The sequence below is a fragment of the Hordeum vulgare genome, chromosome 5H, assembly GCF_904849725.1.
Source record: "Hordeum vulgare subsp. vulgare chromosome 5H, MorexV3_pseudomolecules_assembly, whole genome shotgun sequence".
Taxonomy (NCBI): domain Eukaryota; kingdom Viridiplantae; phylum Streptophyta; class Magnoliopsida; order Poales; family Poaceae; genus Hordeum; species Hordeum vulgare.
In genome coordinates, this window is record NC_058522.1 from 213,542,717 (window position 1) to 213,566,045 (window position 23,329).

Consider the following 23,329-nt stretch of genomic DNA (forward strand, 5'->3'; position numbering starts at 1 on the left):
GTCCATTTTAGAAGATATCAAGTATTTCATTCTTCTGAAGAGGGTGATCAGGAAAAGCATTCAGTAGCTGGATGAGCCTCCCCCAAGCTTGTGGGAGACTCTCTTCTCCAGCTTGAGCAAAGTTGTATATTTCCTGCAAGGCACCTTGCTTCTTATGGGCAGGGAAATATTTTTCAGAGAAGTAGTAGACCATATCCTGGGGGCTACGCACACAACCAGGATCAAGAGAAGTGAACCAAGTCTTAGCATCATCCTTTAGCGAGAAACAAAACAACTTGAGCATATAGTAGTGGCGGATCTTTTCCTCACTAGTGAATAGGGTGGCTATATCGTGTAGTTTGGTAAGATGGGCTACAACTGTTTCAGACTCATAACCGTGAAAAGGATCAGATTCGACTAGAGTGATTAACTCAGGGTCGACAGAGAATTCATAATCCTTGTCGGTCATAAAGATAGGCGAAGTAGCAAACTTCGGGTCGTATTTCATCCTAGCGTTCAGAGATTTTTCTTTCCACTTGCGTAGTAATTTCTCAACATCATAGCTATCCTTACACGCAAGAAAGTCCTCAGCTATATCTCCCTCCATAACATAGCGCGTATGAGGCATAACAGGCAATTGAGGCATAGTAGCAGGTTCTACTTCAATAGTATCAGCAGTTTCAGAAGTAGCATCACATCTAGCAGTAACTCTAGCAATATGTGCATCAAGGAATGCAACAAGTGGCAAAGCAGTATCAGGCATAGCATCATCAGGCATAGTATCAAGCATAGCATCATCAGGCATAGTATCAAGCATAACATCATGAGGCATAGTATCAAGCATAGCATCATCAGGCATAGTATCAAGCATAGCATCATCAGGCATAGGTGACATATCAAGATTTCTAGCAGGACGCGATGTCGCAAACTTACTCATAACTAAAGGTGAATCAAGTGCAGAGCTAGATGGCAGTTCCTTACCTCTCCTCATAGTGGAAGGCAAGATTTTAGTTCTTGGATCTTTTGGATTCCTCATAGTGATCAGCAGACGTCAATCCCAAGTGACTCAAAGAATATAGTTGTGCTTCCCCGGCAACGGCGCCAGAAAAAGCACGTTGACGGGAGAATATTCTTGACTTGGCGTCCCCGGCAACGGCGCCAGAAAAAGATCTTGATAAACCACAAGTATAGGGGATCGCAACAGTTTTCGAGGGTAGAGTATTCAACCCAAATTTGTTGGTCTGCCAAAGGGGAAGCGAAAGAATATTCTCAAGTATTAGCAACTGAGTTTGTCAGATTGAACCACACGTGAAAGATTAGTGTGTGCAAGCAAAGTATCAGTAGCAAAGTAGTATGATAACAACGGTGCGAGAAACGATCTGTTGACGGCAGACTATTCCTAACTGTTGTATCAATGGCACCAGTAGGTTGCACGTGGGCGAGTAACTATTCTTCCCCGACAACAGTGTCGGAAAAGAATCTTGCAACAAGTAATAGCAAAGTGACAAGGAACAACAGTAGTAGCAGCAGCAAAGTAACATCAATAGAAACTGTAGTAGCAAAGTGGCCCAATCCATTTTGTAGCTAGGGACAAGCCTAGACAAAGTAACGTAGCAAGGACCAATAGTAAAAGACTCATAGGCAGTGGATCGGTGATGGATGAGTATGACAGATGTGATTCATCATGTAACAGCTATAACACGGAGAGATATGTAACTAGCTCCCGTTCGTCAATCTAACGTAGGCATGTATTCCCTATGTAGTCATACGTGCTTAGGGAAAAGAACTTGCATGACATCTATTGTCCATCCCTCCCATGGCAGCTGGGTCCTAATGGAAACTACGGGATATTAAGGTTCTCCTTTTAATAAAGAGCCGGACCAACGCATTAACACGTGGTGAATACATGAACTCCTCATACTATGGTCATCTCCGGGAGTGGTTCCGGCTATTGTCACTCCGGTGTTGCCGGGTCATAACACATAGTAGGTGACTACAACTTGCAAGATAGTATCTAAAACACACATATATTGGCGACAACATAATAGGTTCAGATCTGAAATCATGGCACTCGGGCCCTAGTGACAAGCATTAAGCATAGCCGAGTAGTAGCAACATCAATCTAGAACATAGTGGATACTAGGGAACAATCCCCGTCAAAACTAACTCGATTACATGATAGATCTCATCCAACTCATCACCGTCCAGCAAGCCTACGATGAGATTACTCACGAACGATGAAGAGCATCATGGAATTGTCGATGGAGGAAGGTTGATGATGACGATGGCGATGATTTCCCCTCTCCGGAGCCCGAAACAGACTCCAGATCTGCCCTCCAGATGAAAAACAGGATGTGGCGGCGCCTCCATATCGTAAAATGCGATGAAACCTTCTCTCTGATTTTTTTTCCGGGCGAGACGGAAGATATAGAGCTGAGTTTGGGGGCGGTGGAGCCACGTGGGCCCCAGAAGCCCTCACGGTGCGGCCTAGGGGGTGGCCGCGGCCTGTGGGATTATGGCCCACTGGCACGCCCCCTCCGGTGGATCTTTGCGCAGGTATTTTTCTTTTATTCCAGAAAAATTCTCCGTAAAATTTCAGGACATTCTGTGAACTTTTATTTCTGCACAAAAACAACACCATGGCAATTCTGCTGAAAACTGCGTTAGTCCGGGTTAGTTCCATTCAAATCATGCAAATTAGAGTCCAAAACAAGGGCAAAAGAGTTCGGAAAAGTAGATACGACAGAGACGTATCTGTGCACAATTAGTATTCCCTCTTAGTACAAGGGTTGGCTAGCAAAGTCTTTTGAAAGCAGACAAATGATGTTGACTTGGATGCAAAACAATATAAAGTTTAACATAAAGGATTGGCATGAAACATCAAGTTGTCTTCCTTGTCAGCATAACACTTCAAGCATAAGAACATAAAGGTTTTGGCTATGTCTCTACTAGAAAAACTCATGCTTGTTGTTATGACCAATGCTATGTTTGCCAAGATTAAATAAAGTTTTCAAAGCCATACCTGATATATAAGATCAATACTCCCATAAGAATCAGCATATAAGGTCGATTGCATGAAGAGAATACCAGGTGCAGCGAAGAAACCAATATACTTCACACTGATATTCCATCATAGACAAGTGCACACTCACGGATACAAGACTCTCCACAAAGGAGTGATAAACCTTAATGCAAACACCTATTTCATAAGATAACTTCCCTAGACATGATACGACACTAGACTTTGAACATAAAAGATAAAGGATAAAGATAAAGATACCGGGCACTCCCCCAAGGTGGGAACAAGCTAAGGAGTGCCATTACCCATGAAGATTTCACTCTTCATCCTTGTTCTTGTTCCTCAGGTAATCCTTAGCAAAAAGCTTCCATGAAAAAGGTCCTCCCTCGACATAGGATTCTTCATGTTCCACGATCTTGCTTTCAGCAGATAAGCCCGTGCGCAAAATCTTTAGTTCATACTCACAGTTCTGGTTTTCGAGGTCATAGATGTGCCCTTGAATCTCGAACACTTTGGTTCTCCAGTGCGCATATGCTTGATCGCAGTTCCCTCATCTCTTCCTCATGTTGCTTCTTCTGCTCGGTGATGATATCAAAGTTCGACTCGACACCACGCTCGATCATCAACTTGTACTTGAAGACGTCTTGCTCCACTTCTTCCATCCTGGCCTTGGTGGTCCCCTCCTTGACAGGTCCCTTCAGATCTTCTTTGTGGAGGACACCATCCTCCACCCAAAGTGTTTGAGGGTGTCTCTTTACCTCTGCGAGCTAAGGGTTGATGACGTTGAAGAAGAACTTGTCCTTGGGGGAGTTTGGGGAAGCCATGGCACCTAGGTTTATTGAAAGTTCTCCTGACACAAACTGATCGATGAGAAAACACACGGAATCAGACGATACAAAACTGGGATGATCTAGGAAAACATATAGTAAAAATGTATGCACCAAAAGGAAGGTAACAAGCCAAAGTGGGGTCGGAAACAGACTCCTGGTGGTCCAGGCGGCCTCTTGGCATGCCCAGGAGGTAGCCAATTCCACCATGGCGCCTGGAGCCCCTAGAGCTCCTCTCTGGTTCCACTTCGGCTCGGAATTTTCCTAATTTTGCAAAAACACATAATACAAAACTTTTATTGATGTTCGCGAACTTTACTTACCGTATTACATAGCTATTATTGTTCTGCTTTTGCTGGTGTGTGACACAGTATTGCAATATGTTCTTCACGAGTAGCTATCTATATCACATCCACCTCTACATTGATGGGGTCTCTTGCCATGTAATGCTTGAGTCTTTTCCCATTCAAAACTTGTGGTTTGGTGCCTTCAAAATTGTTAATCTTGATTGCACCGGAGCGGTAGACTTCTTCGATATGGTACGGTCCTTCCCACTTGGAAAGTAATTTACCTGGAGAAAACCTGAAACGAGATGTATACAACAAAACTTTATCACCAACATTAAATTCACGTTTTAAAATTCTCTTGTCATGCCACTTCTTTACCTTTTCTTTGAACATTTTGCGCTCTCATAAGCTTCACTTCTCCACTCATCTAGAGAAGTCAAATTCATGAGACGCTTTTCACCAGCAAGCTTTGGGTCAACATTAAGCTCTCTAACAGCCGAGAAAGCTTTGTGCTCTAACTCTAAAGGTAGATGGCATGCCTTGCCATAGACCATCTTATATGGAGACATTCCCATGAGATTTTTGTAAGCAGTTCTATATACCCACAATGCATCTCCTAACTGTTTGGACCAGTCCTTTCTAGAACTGTTCACTGCCTTTTGCAAGATCAACTTGATCTCTCTATTTGCGAGCTCAACTTGCGCACTTGTTTGAGGGTGGTAAGGTGAACCAATTCTATGATTAACATCATATTTGGCTAGAGCTTTTCTAAAAGCACCATGTGTAAAATGTGATCCTCCGTCTGTCATGAGGTACCTAGGTACACCAAACCTAGGGAAGATTACATCCTTGAGCATTTTGAAAGATGTCTTGTGATCAGCACTTTCAGTGCGGATTGCTTCAACCCACTTGGTCACATAATCAACAGCCACTAAGATGTGGGTGTACTTGTGTGAAGGAGGAAAAGGACCCATAAAATCAAAACCCCAACAATTAAAAGGCTCAATGACTAGAGAATAATTAATAGGCATCTCATTTCTCCTACTAATATTACCAACTCTCTAACACTTATCAGAGGATAAAACATAATTTCTAGCGTCTTTAAAGAGAGTAGGCTAATAAAAACCTGAGTGGAGAACCTTGTGTGCGGTCCTCTCACCAGCATGATGTCCTCCATAAGGACTGTCATGACATTGTCTCAAGATATCCTTCTTCTCATGCTCTGGTATGCATCTCCGCACGATCCCATCCGCACCTTCTCTAAAAAGATGTAGGTCATCCCAAAAGTAATACCTCAAGTCGTGGAAGAATTTCTTCCTTTGCTGGAATGTTAAACCTGGAGGCAAAAACTTTGCAACAATAAAGTTAGCATAATCTGCAAAACATGGATCGGAATTAGATTGTACCCTCAAAATAGATAACTGTTCATCAGGAAAATTATCGTTGACTAGAATAGGATCATGTGGTATGTCCTCCATCCTAGAAAGGTTGTGTGCTACACGGTTGTCTGCTCCCTTCCTATCAGCAATCTGCAAATAAAATTCTTGAAGAAGAAGGACCCATTTGATAAGCCTTGGTTTGGCATACTTATTTTCCATAAGATACTTAATAGCAACATAATCAGTATGAATGATGACTTTGGAATCAACAATGTAAGGCCTAAACTTATCACGAGCAAACACTACCGCTAAAAACTCTTTCTCAGTAGTAGCGTAATTCTTTTGAGCACTATCAAGGGTTTTGCTAGCATAATGTATAACATTCAATTTCTTATCAACCCGTTGTCCTAACACAACTCCAACAGCAAAATCACTAACATCACACATGATTTGAAAAGGCAAATTCCAATTAGGTGGTTGGACTACAGGGGTGGTTATCAAAGCTTTCTTGAGAACTTCGAAAGCTTCCTTACAATCTTCATCAAACACAAAAGGAATATCCTTCTCGAGAAGATTAGCGAGGGGTTTCGAAGCCTTAGAAAAGTCTTTAATAGATCTCCTATAGAAACGAACATGACCGAGGAATCTACGAATACCTCTCATGTCCCTTGGATAAGACATCCTCTCGATTTCTTCGACCTTTGCCCTATCCACCTCGATTCCCTTTTCAGAAATCTTGTGGCCAAGAACAATTTCGTCATTGACCATGAAGTGGCACTTCTCCCAGTTGAGTACCAAGTTCGTCTCCTCACATGTATGCAAAAATTTATTAAAGTTGTGGAGACAATGGTCAAAATAGGTTCCATAGACGGAGAAATCATCCATGAAAACCTCCACAATTTCCTCACAAAAACCATGAAAGATAGTAGGCATACACCTTTGAAAAGTTGCAGGAGCATTGCATAAACCAAAAGGCATACGTCTATAAGCATAAGTACCAAAGGGACAAGTGAAAGTGGTCTTCTCTTGATCGGCAGTGTTAACGTGAATATGAGAGAAGCCAGAATACCCATGAAGATAGCAAAAGTAGGTGTTTTTGGATAACCTTTCAAGCATTTGGTCGATGTAAGGCAGCGGGTAGTGGTCCTTCCTGGTTTCTTTGTTCAGCTTCCTGTAATCTATACACATTCTGTATCCAATAATAATTATTTGAGGTATTAGTTCATTCTTATGATTAGGAACCACAGTTGTACCTCCTTTCCTGGGAACACAATGTACCAGACGTACCCACTTACTATCAACTATAGGGTAGATGATCACAGGAAAGGCAACGACTAGAAGCTTGAGGATTTCGGTCCTCACAACATCCTTCATCTTCGGGTTCAACCGTCGTTGATGATCAGCAACTGGTTTAGCATCAGGTTCAAGATTGATAGTATGCTGACAAACAGATGGACTAATCCCCTTAAGATCATCAAGGGTATAGCCAATAGCGCCTCGGTGTTTACGAAGGACTTCCAATAATCTCTCTTCTTCATATCCTGAAAGTTTAGCATTGATAATAATGGGATATACTTTATTTTCATCTAAATAAGCATACTTGAGCATATTGGGAAGAGGTTTAAGATCAAACACCAGGTCTTCTTTTGGTTTCGATAGAATTCCCAAAGGTTCAACCGGAAGGTTGTGCTTCAGGATAGCAGGTTGTCTCAAGAATACATCGTCTAGCTCATTCCTTTCCTGCATATGCATGTCATTCTCATGGTCCTCCATAAATTGCTGCAAAGGATCGTTAGGAGGAATAGCAATAGAAGTAGTCTCTTCAATAATTTTATCATTGCTAGGCAAATCAGTACCATGAGTTTGCTTCGTGAATTTAGAAAAGTTAAATTCATATGGCTCACCATTAAATTCAACAGATACTTTTCCTTTCCTGCAATCTATAATAGCTCCACAAGTTGTGAGAAAAGTCCTACCAACGATAATAGGGCAAAAACTATCTTGCACTAAACCGAGTACTAGAAAGTCGGTAGCATATTTTACCTTTCCACATAGGACTTCAACATCTCGCACAATTCCAATAGGAGAGATAGTTTCATTGTTTGCAAGATGAATAGTAACAACAATGTCTTCAATTTCACATCGTAGAATCTCATTCATGATCTCTTGATAAAGCGAAAAAGGAATAGCACTAGCACTGGATCCCAAATCACATACCCGTAATAATTATGATCTCCTATTTTAACAGATACAACTGGAGTACCTGAAATTGGGCCTTTATTCTTGGCTGTAACAAGTTAAGTAGAAATAGCACAAAAATTTATATTGGAATCCTCAATATTACTAGTAACAAGATCCTTGACTAATGCAACTTGAGGATTGACCTTAATTAGGTCCTCATGCTCATCAGTCATTCTTTCACATTTATTTAGTATGTGTGTGACAAAAGAATGCTCCCTCCTCCTTGTGGGAAAAGGGGCTTTTCATATAAAACTGCAGGCAAGATAGGGTCAGCAATATTGATATCAAGAGGTAATTCCTTAAAAGGTTTATGGTGTTGATCCTCCTTCTTACAGGAATTAATATGAGAAACAAAGTCTTTGCAAAAATAAATTAGAAGCTGGGAATCAAGACCAATATTAGCAGAAGAGGTATTCAAGTAATCAGTTTTCACATAGCTCTCAATGTAATCATGCTCATAATTTATAACGGGTTCAATACCTTTATCAATCTCCCAATCTTCAGTGTTTTTCTGGATCCTTTCAATAAGATCCCACCTAGCTTCAGTAATTTTGTTGGAGAATTCCCCACTAGAGGAGGCATCAAGCATCTCTTCATCTTGACGAGAAAGCCTTGCATAAAAATATGTAAGAATAATTTCCTTGGGGAGCTCATGATTGGGACATTGGAGCATTAGGGACTTCAATCTCCCCATGCTTGAGCGATGCTTTCTCCGTCACGAGACCAAGAGTTATAAATATAGTTCCTGCCTCGATGTATTTCATGAACAGGATAAAAGTTTGCATAAAAGAGAGGTATAAGATCTTGCCAATTTAGTAAATGAGAGTTATCAATAAGCCTGTACCAATCCAAAGCCTTATCTTTTAATAATAGAGAGAATAGCTTTCTCATAAAAAAATCGATTGATATACCTATAAGCTTAAATAAGGAGCATAGTTGTGAATGATATAACAAGTGTTCGCCTGTATGTCTATGTAACAGCCGAAGTGCTTTCTTTCCCCTTTTGTAAGCTTTTCCATATGTGGCAACCATGTTGAAGCTATGTTATGGAGGTGGAGTGTGGTTATCATTTCATGTGCATCTCATGCATCATGCATATCTTGCTTGTTCCTTTTGCTTAGTCTTTTTCTTGGTATTGTGCCACCTTGGTGATGTGGTTGTATGTATCTTGTGATGTTCTTGTGCAGTGTGGTGTGGGTGCAACAAGGGCCCTTCAAAATCTTAGTTTCACCATGGACCAAATAAACCACTCTCTCATTCTAACTTGAGGCAGAATTTAAGTTTCTGTCTTGGCCATTAAAAATGTCCAACCTCTTTGGAAAACCTTTTAAATATTTGTGGGTGGCAACACTTACCTATTTGAGTTATTCTTCCTTTGTTTTTATATTTAAAATAGGGCCAATATCTATTAAAACCAATGTATTTTGCTTTGCTCAAAAATGCCCCACCTATTTTCATAAATAGGGGCTCATTGTATTTTTCCAAAAGTTATTTTACCTTCCCATAACCCCTTTCCTTTCCTAGTTTTATTTCTTTTCAAACGGGTTGTTTTTGAAAAGGATACACAGTGTTTAATTTTTAGTAGTAGAGAGAGAGAGAGAGAGAGTTCGCCCAGTTTTCCTGTCAGGCCCATCTCCCCTTTTCTCTCTTCTCGGCAGCCCATCTCCCTCTCCTTTCTTATCACTCACGCCGTTTCTCCCCTGTCCGCTTTGTGTCAGAGAGTGCGTGAGAGAGAGAGCGTCACCGGGGCTCACGGGCGTCGAGGCCGTCAACCCTGTCGCCTATTAAGCCCCTGGACGTGCGTGTCTTCCTAGGGTTCCTTCTCTCCGCCGCCACCTCTTTTCCCCTCCTTCATTTCCCTCTCCTAGGTGAGATCCAGAGAGAGCAGAGAGGTTTCAGTAGGATTTAGAGAGAGTCCGCCGTCATCGTCGGCGTTTCCCCTCGTCGCTGGTAGTTCCCCGTGGAGGCCAAGATGGGAACGAGGATTCATGAGGCATCCCCGTTCCATTCCCGTTGCTAGCAGGGCTGCTCCCCCTCCATGGCGTCTCCTCCACGTCGACATCACCGGAGCGGAGCAGGGAGTCGTCGCAGGCCGCCCCGCCCCTTCTTCCTCTTCTCGGTAGCTGAGGTCGTCTCCAAGACACCCAGGGTGAGCGCCAATCTCGTCCTCTTCCTTTCCCCGCGCATAGGTTCTCCTTCAACGCGTGTTCAACGCCGACGTCAATCTCGGCTTGGCCCGGTACAACAGCCCCGTCGCACCACTCTCGTGGGCGTCCTCCAAGTGGGCTAGCCACAGGAAGGAACCCCACGGACCCGCATGCCTCGCGCGGTGGCTTGTTGGTCGTTTAGGCGCCGGAGTGCGCATCGCCATCGTCCCCTGTTCAGGTGGCGCTGTTCTGTAGTGTTGCATAGCAGGAGCTTTAGGGAAGCAGCGATTTAGCAGCAGCAGTGTGTAGTAGTTGAGGTAGCAGCAACCTTCGGTCATGGAGGTTGTACATGCACGCAACCTCGCGCATCATAGTAGAGCACCAGCAGCACGTAGCAGCGAGCCCTCTTCTCTGCATTCGGTTTCTGAGGTAGGAGAAGAACCTGTAGTAGTGTCCTTGAGGAGCTGAACCATTTTTGGTTCAAGCTTTCCCCTCCTACTCCAGTGGTGCGAGTGCAGCGCCTCCACGAGGGAGGTTGCGGGTTCGAGACCCCCTGGCGCTTTTTCTGCTTAGTTTATTTGTTTTAGTGTGTGGTTTCGACAACACGTAAGTTTAGCTTGTATTTTGCGCCTGGTTGTTCAATAGAAACGCAGTAGCGCAGCGGTAGAGATGTGTCCATGCGTGAGTGAGGTTCAGGGTTCGAACGCCTCCTCTGCACATTTCTTTTACTGTATGGTGGAGTGCGACAGTGAGTGCATAATTGTGTGGTATAGAGCGTGTGTGTGTGTAAGTGGGCCCTGGTCTCACATGTCACTCACTGAGGGGCAACTGCAACGTGGGACCCCCTCCTCTTTATATTTCTCTCTGTAATTATTTATTTTGTTGTGAATATTCCTGGTGCTAAAAGTGGCATATTTCTATTTCTGGAAATGTCCAAATATAGACTTGCCAAATTGGGTTGTTTGAAGAAGTCACACGCAAGATGATCATGACCTTGACACCGTTTCTAGCTTTGTTATGCTTAGTGTTATGTTTCCATCGTTACATCTCCGCTATCGACCACATGATATACAGGCCATCAAACATTGCCATGAAACCTCAGACACCTCCCCTCCTAGCAAATATTGTTTGGCTAACTAGGCTTGCTCAACCACTAAATGGCAGCGTTGCTAGTTGCAGGTGCCAGCTGGTCCATGTGATAACATGGGCAATTTGATATCATCATATTATCTGCTATTTAATTAATGCACCTATATACTTGGTAAATAACGGAAGGCCTAGACTTTTGCCGGGTGATTTGTTCCATTGTTCCCGCCTTAGTTTCGGCTACCGGTGTTTTATTCCATAACTGAGCGCTCCTAACACGTTCGGGGTTGTTATGGGGCCCCCTCAATAAATCGTATAGTGATCAGACTTGTCTGGAAGGACCCACCTTTGGTGTTAATCTTGTAATAACTTAATAATTAAATGCATAGGGAATAGCTACCCCCAGGAACTTAATCAACCCCCGGGCCAGTGCTCCTCATGAGCGTTGGTCCAAACCTAGAGCACCGTGCGGGGCCAACCTGGGGCAACTAGGGTGATCTCTATCAGGCCACTGTATGCTTCGCTTATCCGACATGTACTGTGATTGAGATACGCGGCTCTTATCAGGGTCATCGACATGTCGGGAGGTCTTTCCATATTTGTCTTACCTTAGTGATATATCTTGATCATTGGGATTCTCGTGAGACTATGGGTCTTCTCAGAGTTGAGATTTTCCTCTAAGGAATCCGACGAGATCACGAGTTTCGTGGTAGAGGATTACTATTCGGCCTCTGGTAATTTGTGATGGACTAGTTGGAGCACCCCTGCAGGGTTTAATCTTTCAGAAAGCCGTGCCCACGGTTATGTGGTAAATATGGATATTTTGTTAACATTCTAATAAAACTTGCCAACTGAGTGTGTAACCGTGACTGTCTCTTTCAGAGCTCTTTCTCTGTTCGGGAACATGGTGGGGTTATGAATGACGTAAGTAGGTGTTCAGGGTCACTTAGTGATCAATTTAGTCTTTGATCGTCTTGCGTAGGCCACCATATGTTAATTCTGTTCATCATAAGGTAGCCACCATATAATCTTAGGTTGCTACAAACTCATACTCTTAATCTTCCTCACCCATTAACTCAGTTACATTCGATACCAAGGTCATAGGATTGCCGAGTCCTCATGTCTCACAGTTTACTACAAACACCCACAAGTACAGGTACCTCTGATACAGGAGTTCCCAATGACAGCCAGCTGAAGTGGGCGTTCGATGAGAACACCGGCAGGCTGTACGTGACTTATCCGGAGGACTAGAGACCGTGGTCGTGATCGTGGGCCTAGCATGCGGGATATCATAGCTTTTTTCTGTTATCTTGTCCGTAGCTGTACCATTCCATGTCTGAATAAAGTGTGACTGTATGACTGTATGACTATATGACTATGTTCTATTCAGATGTCAAGTGTATGCCCTACTTGTCACTCTTTCAGTTATGTGTTGTTATGATTATCTCGCTTACGAAATGCGTAGATGCGGCTCTTTCCCTTTTGATGCCTCGCCCCCAAATAAGGAAATGGCCGCATCTTAGTCGTTACAAGTTGGTAGTCAGAGCCTTACGACCCTATGAGCCTTTGTGTGATCGAACTTGGCCGAGTCGAGTCTAGAAAAAACTATTTTGAGACTTAGTTTTATCAGAGAGTAGGTTTCTTTTTTCTCCTCTTCTATGCTCTGGTGAGGTTCACGACTTCGGAAATTTTAATTCTACTCCTCTTCTCGCTCAATTTTTTTTAGGATCACGCGGATATTTTTGGAATCTATATGATGTCGATGTGACGGAGTTTTGTCTTGGTGCCTCCTGTCTGACTTGATTTCTTCCGAGGAGTTGAGCTCCAGGGGATTCTTGAGCACATCGCTATGATTCAGATTTCTTAGTATCTCAGGACAGAGGATGTTCGAAATTACTTCAATACTAGTAGTGACGAGAGGAGTCCGGCTTCCCCAGTACTGGTGTAGATAGTTCCGGATGTATTGCCACACTTTGTATCGTCACTACAAGAGGAACCCCCCTATAGAAACGCTTTTTTCCGTATCTAAAGGTCCATATATGCGTTGTTACTGTCTTTACCAACGATTTGGGATACGTTACCTTATCCAGTGTTGCTAGCGCCTACTGCAACGCTTATACTGTCGTTGGTAAAAGGGGTCGTTGCAAGAATACATCACATAAAATCAATGTCTACAACACTTTTATACGTTGGTGCTTAATGTACAGGAAGCGAAATCTCATTGCCTACCAAAAGAGAATTTACACTTCACGTGTCTGTACATATATCATGTGAATATTATTATTGTTGTTGTTATTGTTTTTTTTATTATTATTAATTAATGTTTCGCATAATGGTGATCATTATGTATATCAAATGAGGAAAAAAGATAACATACTCACAAGAGTAAGCAATCATATATTGAATAATTTTGTTGGATTACAAAAGTGGATGTTACAAAAGGAACATCATCCCAATTTGATCCATAATGTGAATATTTTCTTGGGAGTGAAACTGAAACTGAAAAAAATTTCATCAACATCCCTACAACTTAACTAAGATTTAACCGAGGAACATCATCTAGAAAGAAGAGCATCCCTACAACTTAACTAAAACTAAAAGCATCTATTATCGTCATCATCATGAACCGGAACATCATCATCATCATCATCATGAACCAGAACATCATCACCATCATCATTGCAGCATACTTGCCACACACCAATAGAATCATCCATATATCTTCTGTTTGAATCTACAAAGAAAATAACAAAACAAACTGTTAACCCACAATGAACTCACATGATGCAAGTAGTGATAGAGGCAGGTTATTAGTCACGTACAGAGGTTGATGGCCACGAAATGTATGTTTGTTCATTACAAGTTACTGACATACATAGTAGATGGAAATACATTCATTACCCATCTCAACGTCATCATTGACCTGTTCGTATAAAAAAAAATCTACCACTCTTTTGAGGGGTTCAGGTTATAGACTTAAATTATAATAGCAAAAAGGTTCGTGCGGGAGAAAAAACAATATCACACTGCCTATCCTAATAAGCATGTACCTACCACAACTTAACTTTCTCTATTTCAACATGGCACTACATTTTATAAATAGTAACTAGTTCGAAGCTATTCAAGGAAATACTATTTGGTCAATTCCTGTAAAGTTAATTAAGAGGTTAATTAATTAGCCATCCCTTTGAATGGTAATGCTCTACTTTTGTGATTCTTGGATTGGATGGATAAGTTAACTAGCCATCCCTTTGAGTGGTATTGCTCAACATGGCACTACATTTTATAAATAATAACTAGTTCGAAGCTATTCAAGGAAATACTATTAGGTCAATTCCTGTAAAGTTAATTAAGAGGTTAATTAATTAGCCATCCCTTTGAATGGTAATGCTCTACTTTTGTGATTCTTGGATTGGACGGATAAGTTAACTAGCCATCCCTTTGAGTGGTATTGCTCTACTTTTGTTATCAAAGTCCCCCAAAATACGTTAAGTTGTCACACAGTTTTATATATGTGTCTTGTCCAGAAGGTTGAAGCCACTACCGAATGTGGGCATTAAGCAAGTTGAGGTTACTTTTTGTAGAGAATAAATATCATCCCAAAAGAACAGTTCCGATAGCGGCTTGGAAAATAAATGCAGTGCCTAGTAGTTTACTTCATAATTAAGTAAACACGTCATCATGGCATCAAACAAAATACATGAAAGATCTGTAGCTGATCTACATCAGTACAGTTACACCAGCATGTAACAACATCATGTTATTCCAGCATTATTCCCTTGAAATATGTACAGTGTAGTGATGAATGTGTGGAATAAGAAGAGAGTGTCAACCTGGTTGGTACCTGGAAGAAGGCCTTGCTCTCGAGCTAGGGGTCCAGCACTCATGGACTGAAAGAAATAAGAATACCAAGATGAAAAAACAACGAACATACCTCGTCGAACTGTAGTTGGTGACTCACGGCGAGCTCGGGGATAAGCACCATCTCGTACAGCATCTACATGAGGGCCCTGCCGACGTCAAACTGCCAGTACAACTCAAACACCACCACCATCCCTCTTTTGATCCCTCGCCATGCCAATCAACATTATTAGAATGCAAAACAACATGAACAGTTTCACTTCGAGTAAGACGACCTCACCATCACACTAGAATGCAAAAAAATCAATCAGACGATTCTATAATCTCAGTATACACCATGCTTATTCATCAATGTGTGCAATGATTCCTGCGTTCGTAATACAAGACTATAGATGTCACCATGCTTGTGTTGTACAGTCATTACAACATCTTAAAGTGTTGTATTTTACTCCCTCCATTCATAAATATTTCTTTTAAGAGGTTTCACTATGGGTCTACATATGGAGCAAAATGCATGAATCTACACTCTAAAATATGGCTATATACATCTGTATATAGTCCACTAGTGTAACCTCTAGAAAGACTTCTATTTAGGAACGGAGGGGGTAGCTATGTATGATGAGCATCGTATCCACGAGGATCCTAGAAAATCAATCAAATCACATTAAGTAGTGGATATAAGAAACCTAAGAGTTGGAGGGACTTGACTTGCTTTGCTGACCTAGCACCCCTCTTTTGATCCGTTAGTATTGGTTTTATTACCATTTCTTTTAGTGGTTCACCTTACAGACTTAAAATGTATGAGCCTAATATTGGTGTCTTGGTGTATGGGCAGAAATCATTGCATAAGTATTAATATTTATCCAATGTTGAACATATCAATTGGGACAAAGATACACATTTTTTACGGCATGCAGTGCGAAATCTGTTGGAGCAACACGAACCTGCACCAATTGTGTGTGTCCCTTCTCCCACTTCTTCATGAGATCCTGGTCCAAGCATGAGTAAAATATAACAGAGTAAGAATAAACTTTCAGTTTGTGCTTGTAAACATATACTGTATATATAGACAGCCAGAAGTACCTAAATATGAAAATGGTAACAAACGATGGAAAGACATGCTTATAGTTTCTCTGAAGCTACAGAAGTTTTACACAACACGTTGTATATGCACTGACCATGACAAATCACAATAATTCTTTAATTGGAGTGTGTGCAATTTGCATAACACATACAAACATAATTCAAAAAGCCTCGTGGTGCATCTTTTATTGTGTGAGAACAAGAAAAGGGTGGGAAAACGCCGAAATTTTTTTCTAGTGACCGAGCACCTCAGTGCACGGCATCTTGGTCATTCAATGTCGCTCGGGATATGTGTTGTCCCAGTATTCCCAGACCCTGCCCCCTGTATCCTTCCTCTTTCCCCTTGTATTGCGGCAGGGTTAAGTAGGAATCAGTTATAGAATCTAGCCATGTGTCACGTGTAGTACTACCAGGCAGATTGGAACTATACCTGCATGTGATCTCCATTATATAGTTTGGGCCTTTTGGGACAGCAATGTAGTTTGAGGCCACTACATATACGTCAACCAGCCAACTTAAATATTAAGCGCATTTTGTATAACAATTTAATTAATGCTTAATACAGACCAAGATATGCACAAGCAGATTTTCCCAGACTGATATGGAATTTTTCATGAGCTCGCTGTTAAATACTAATCATATATTAGCACGCAAAGTTAGCATACATTTGAAACAAAGTTTTTTCACTTGATTACTATGCTAGTAACATTTATCACTAATATTTAATCACATGGTAGAACCATTAGCCACAAGATCAATGTCTTGTCCGGTCCGTGTAACGTGGCCATTAGCTGACGTTCAACTTGCCAAATGTGCTTTCCCAGGAAGAGAGCAGGAAGAGAGCTTATTACCAATAAGATTTAATTTACATCAAAAAGCATATTTCAATCGTTTCATAATAATTGAAGTTTTAAAATAGTAATAAGTTTAAAAAGTTTGAGCCAGTCTATAGTTTTGCTATGAACTACAATATCAAATATAGGCAATATGAAAATGTATTTTCATAATATATCTAATGAAGCCAATTTGATAGTGTAGTTATTCATATATTTTTATAGACTTGATCAAACTTAATAAAATTATGCTTAAGATAAACTGACAACTTTAATTATTTTGAAACTGAAGGAGTATATGACTTCAGAATAGCCAATCAATACTACTGAACATTCACCAACAATTAGGCATTTGGTCGTTTACAACACTATTCTTTTTTGGTTATACTTAAGCACATGACAGAACCATATGGAAGTCTGGAGTCTACACAAGATAGACCGGGTTTTGGATCCACGAATGAATTAATTATGAAGCTACCAGTACTCCTTTTTGTCAGGCCACAACGTGCACATACTGTCTAGAATCGGGTCTGTACTGCCATCGTCTTGTCAAGTCAACACTTTTCATCTAGCACAGTACTATACTACCTATCTTATTTACCTCGCCGCATCGAACCAGCTTCAAAACACGTGAACCAGAGACAAAACATCTGTCCCGAACGCATACAACTGCTGCCCTACAACCCATGTATCACAAATTGTTATAGGGGACAGTGATTGACACCTGCCACGCAGAGTGGAATCCCAACACTACGCTGGACGAATGGGATAGCGAGCACCGAGGTGCTCGTCAACTATAACTTCGCACTCGGGAAAACGCCAAATTTGGTACAAAATTAAGGACTGCCTTAGAACTACACACACACACACACCATTACTGAGGATTTATACAATCCAGTATATATTGGAAAGTGGCTTAATTACCTTATTATGCTTTCTGTAAGTGGCAGCTCTGAAATCCAAATAATGAAACTGCAGAGGAACGATATACATGCTGTTAGACACTAATGTTGAGAATATTTCTTCCATAATAAAATTTGTAGGATGTTTCGTTTTATACTGAAACCTCATCAATCAATTTATGGTGTAAACATGAACCTCTACAAGTCAACTACTCCTTGCTATTAGCATAAAAATGGCTCCTGACGTGCCACGAACCAGAGCAGAGGGGTGGAGTGGACCAACTCAGCTAATGCCAAAGGAGGAGGAGGAGGAAGCTCCATACTTGCTTTGTCCCGATCAGCAGCAAGTCTGTCCACCAGTCGTTCCTCCTTGCACTCCTACAGGTGAAGAGAAAAACAGAGATTAGATAAATGGGGGATAGATAAGATGAAGCCAGGGCAGGGGATGCACTCACCAGACATGAGGTAAACGACATGGTCACAAGCCCCGGAGTCGATGCCCGAAACCCTAGCCATGGGGGAAGGGTTGCGGGTGGGCATTAGGGGTCATCACCGCTGGATCTAGCAAGATGGGAGGGCGCCACTCTGCAATGGGACCTTGGGCTGTGCTTCGTGGTGGCAGTATTCGACGAACTTCACCTGAATCAGCCGCCGAAGGTGGTGCAACGAGGAGTCGCCTGAAGATAGAGAGAGAGAGACGGGATAAGGGAGGGATGGGTAGGCGAGGGATGCAGCGCATCCGCCAGTCGCCGGTGTTGCGAGGTGGGAGGAGGGGACGGGGAGGGTCGGCAGTGAGGTGGTTTGGAGGGGGGAAACTAACCGGTGGTCGGCGGCGATTTGGGAGAGATGAGAAAATAGGGGGGCTATGTTTCTTGCCCATTCCTCTCCTTTACTTTTTTTTCATATGTACCATGAGAGGATCATGTCCTGCAACTGTGCAACGCATATGCTGCAACCCTAATATGTGTATCTACTGTAAATTTTGCAACGTATAGTCAAAACGTTGTTCAATTTATGTTGCTTTATAGGTGGTATTCTTGTAGTGCGTTGTGATTACGAGGGTCTGTGATAGATGAAGTTCCGAGATTCTAGTTATGTGTTGACGGATGTGATAACTGGAGGGGTTAGTATAGGAGTAGAGTGATATATTACTCCTTGTATCCGTGGACCAGATTGCATGACCAGAATTTTTGGGAGTTCTTAGGTGGGAAATCAGGTAGTTACTTATAGGATAATCTTCCAACAGATGCATGATGTGAGGTTGGGATCCGACATTCAGTGGGTCTGTTTGTTCACGGTCGTCTTACAGCGGTTCTCGTTGTGTCTTAAGAGTCCTTGTAGCTTGCTATGACTCGGGGACGCTTCGTATGTCATGTGCACTGCCTTGTACATGATGGCTAATGTAAGCTCGAGCCCGTGCGATCATATCCACGAAGATATCGGACGGAATCTCTGTCATACGTTTCTTGCGAGCAATCCGAGCTCATACTTGGTTTGCGAGTGGCCTTTTATCAGATGTTGTCGGCAATTACTTTGAGGAAACACTCTTACTAATTATTGTTCGAATGCAATTGCTAAGTATTCTTTTTTAGATATTTTTGTCTATTGATTATACTTTACCTTGAATGTTAATCTCTGGTCTAACGTGTTGTCCGTCTTAAGGATGGCTCCACCAACTCGCGAGAATCCGGGTCATGAGGGTGTTGATCCTCCACCGCCGCCTCCTCTGCTGCCGCCTCCTCCTCAACAAGCATGGCAAGCGGTGATGGCTGCAACAAATGCTAACACCCAAATGTTACTTCAGCTATTGCAAGAGAGGAACAATCAGCAACAGGGCAATTTCAACCATGGTGGTCATCAGTTTGCATCTCTGAATCAATTCTTGGCGAACCGGCCGAAGTCCTTCACGTCTTGTGACCAGCCATTCGATGCTGAGGACTGGATTCGTGACATGAACAAACACTTTGACTGCATTAATGTGCGATCACAGGACTTCATCAAGTTTGCAACGTTTCAGCATAAGGGACAAGCGGCAGAATGGTGGCAACAGTTGAGGGACTCCAGGGGCGGCAGAATGATCAGCCGGCACGATTTTTGCAGAGATTTCAGGTCTCACTATATTCCGTCTAGCTTTGTGGAAGAGATGCGTGAGAAGTTCAGATGCTTGAAGCAAGAAGGATCTTCTGTGTACAAGTACTACATCGAGTTCCATGAGCTAGCTCGGTACTCTAAACAGGACATCCCAGATCAAAAGAGCAAGATTTATCAGTTCAGAGGTGGTTTGAAGGAAGACTTGCAGTTGGCCCTTGCCTTGCACGATCCCGATAAGTTCGATAAGTTCTACAACTTGGCTCTCAGGGCTGAAGCAGCTTTGCTCAAAGTGGAGAATTCGAGGAAGCGTTTCACAGATTCCAGTTCCTCGTCCACAACTCAGGTGGTCCAGAAGCAACAGAAATATCTGGTGTCTCCTCCTCCTCGGCAGATTCAGCAGTTCAAGCAGTCAGGTGGTCGTGGTTCTTCCCACCCACCCAACCCATCTTTCTAGCAGAGGTTTCGGTAGCAGAAGCAAGGGAATCCTCAAGTGAAATTATGTCCGCTCTCAGAGGTGACTTGTCACAAGTGTGGGTAGAAGGGTCACTACTCCAACAAGTGCACCACTCAGCAGCGCCTTCCACCCCCCTCCTCCTGTGAAGCCTCCAGGCAATGCTATGGTGAAGTACAATCCCAGGTCTGCGCGAGTCAATATGGTGAATGCAGCAGAAGCAGAAAACTCCTCAGATGTGATAATGGGTAATCTCTTGGTTAACGGTTTTCCTACAAAAGTCTTGTTTGATACTGGTGCTTCACATTGCTTTATGTCAAATTCATTTTTCATCAAGCATGATTTCCCCTCTACAAATTTGGATAGACCGTTGGGTGTTGTTTCTCCGGGCGCATAAATGAGAACAAATTTTGTGGTTCCAGATGTCTCTGTCAAGATGGGCAATTATTCCTTTCTGGCATCTCCTTATGTCCTTGGCAATTTGGATATTGATCTGATCCTTGGAATGGATTGGCTGGCTATGAACAAGGCATCTATTGATTGTGAAGCAAAGGAAATCAAGTTACCTCTTCTTTCGGAGGACGTGATTATCTTCGATGCGCGTGATGACACGATCTGTCTGTTTTCCTTGAATGAGAAGGGTGAGATCTCTCCAATTTCTCAAGTCCCAGTGGTTTGTGAGTATGAAGATGTCTTTCCAGAAGAACTGCCAGGAATGCCTCCGCACTGGGAAATTGAGTTCGTAATTGAGCTTGAACCGAGTACTGAACTAGTATGCAAGCGGCCGTATAAACTGGGTTCAGAAGAGCTGAAAGAGATGAAGAAGTAGCTTGATGAGCTAAGATCTTCTCAAAGCTTGATCTCAGGATGGGCTATCATAAGATTCATATTCGTGAAGAGGACATTCCCAAGACTACCTTCAGCACAAGCTTTGGCTCGTATGAGTACAAAGTGATGACTTTCGGTCTCGCCAATGCTCCACTGACCTTTTGTCGGATGATGAATTATATCTTCTTCCCACTCAAGAATGAATTTGTCTTGTTGTATCTTGATGACATTCTGGTATTTTTTGAAACTGAGGAAGAGCATGAAGAACATCTCCGGCTTGTGCTTGATAAGCTAAGAGAGCATAAGTTCTCTGCTAAGTTTTCCAAATGTGAGTTTTGTGTTGAAGGAAGTTGTGTACCTTGGACACGTCATCTCTGCCGAGGGCATCAAAGTTGAATCATCAAAGATGCAGGCCATTGTTGAGTGGAACCTCCTCAGAATGTGAAGCAACTTCGAAGCTTTCTCGGGCTTGCAAGCTATTGCAGAAGTTTTGTTGAGAATTTCTCCAAGATTGCTAAGCCTCTCTCAAGCCTTCTTCAGAAGAGTGTGAAGTTTGTCTGGTCTCCAGAGTGTCAGTTGGCCTTCGACGCACTTAAAGAGAAGCTCACTTCTACTCCAGTCTTGACTCCTCCTAATGATTCCATGTCTTATCAAGTGTTCTATGATGCCTCTCTCCAAGGTCTTGGTGCATTTCTGATGCAAGAGAAGAAAGTGGTAGCTTATACCTCGAGGCAGTTGAAGCCAAGTGAGAATAATTACCCCACTCATGATCTTGCGTTCGCGGTAGTGGTACATTCTCTGATGACTTGGAGACATCTCTTATTGGGCAGACAGGTTGAGGTCTACGCCGATCACAAGAGTCTCAAATAGATCTTCACCTGGCCTAGTCTCAATATCCGGCAAACTCGTCGGGTGGAAATGATTCAAGATTACAATCCGAGCGTTGACTACACTCCAGGCAAAGCTAATGTCCTTGCAGATGCTTTGAGAAGGATGGATTACTGCAACAGTATCATTCTGAAGCCTCTCCAGCCTGATCTTTTTGAATCTTTCAGGAACCTCAACCTTCAGTTAGTACCTCAGGGATTTCTTTCTCATCTCCAGATTTCTCCTACCTTGGAAGACCAAGTCCGACAAGCTCAACTTCTTGATGTGATGGTGAAGAAAGTTAAGAGTGGCTTGGCAAAGAGCATTCCCAAATATAAGTGCTTCCGTGTTGATGATAGAGATACCTTGTTGTTCGAGGATCGCCTTGTCGTTCCGAGAGGGGATCTCAAGAAGGTTATCATGGAAGAAGCCCATAATCCCCTTCTACCGATACATCCAGGAAGTTCCAAAATGTATCAGGATCTGAAGCAGACCTTCTGGTGGACTCGCATGAAGCATGAAATTGCTCAGTTCGTGAACGAGTGTGATGTTTGTCGCAGAGTGAAAGCAGAGCATCAACGTCCAACAGGTCTTTTGCATCCCTTTCCCATACCCGAGTGGAAATTCGATCATGTTGAGATGGATTTCGTCACTAAGTTTCTGAAGTCCAAGAAAGGCAATGATACTATCTTCGTCGTCATCGACAAGTTGAGCAAAGTCGCTCATTTCCTTCCAGTCAAAGAGTCTATCTCGACAGCTCAGCTTGCCGAGTTGTATATGTCAAGGATAGTCTCCTTGCATGGTGTTCCAATGCTGATATCTTTGGAACGTGGAAGCATTTTCACTTCCAAGTTCTGGGATTCATTTTAGTCCGCGATGGGTACTAAGATTCGATTCAGTACAACTTTCCATCCTTAGACCAGTGGTCAAGTTGAGAGAGTCAATCAGGTCCTTGAGGATATGCTCAGAGCGTGTGATCTCTTTTGGCATGAAGTGGGAAGACAGCCTACCATTTCCCGAGTTCTCATACAACAATAGCTTTCAGGCAAGCTTAGGCAAGGCCCCATTCGAGATTCTTTATGGCAGGAAGTGTCATACCCCGCTCAATTGTTCAGAGACTGGTGAGCGTCAGATTCTTGGGAATGACATGATTGCTAAAGCAGAAGAAATGTGCCGTGTGATTCGGGAAAATCTCAAAGGAGTGCAGTTCCGTCAGAAGATCTACTACGATAGCAAGTATCATGACATGACTTTTCAACTCGATGATTTCGTGTATCTCAAACAATCTCCCACGAAGGGCATGCAGCGCTTCGGCATCAAAGGGAATCTTGCTCCTTGTTTTGTTGGTCCTTTCATAATTGTTCGCAAGAGAGGCGATCTTGCATATTAGCTAGAGCTTCCTTCCAACTTTTCAAATGTGCATGACGTATTTCATGTTTCTCAGCTCC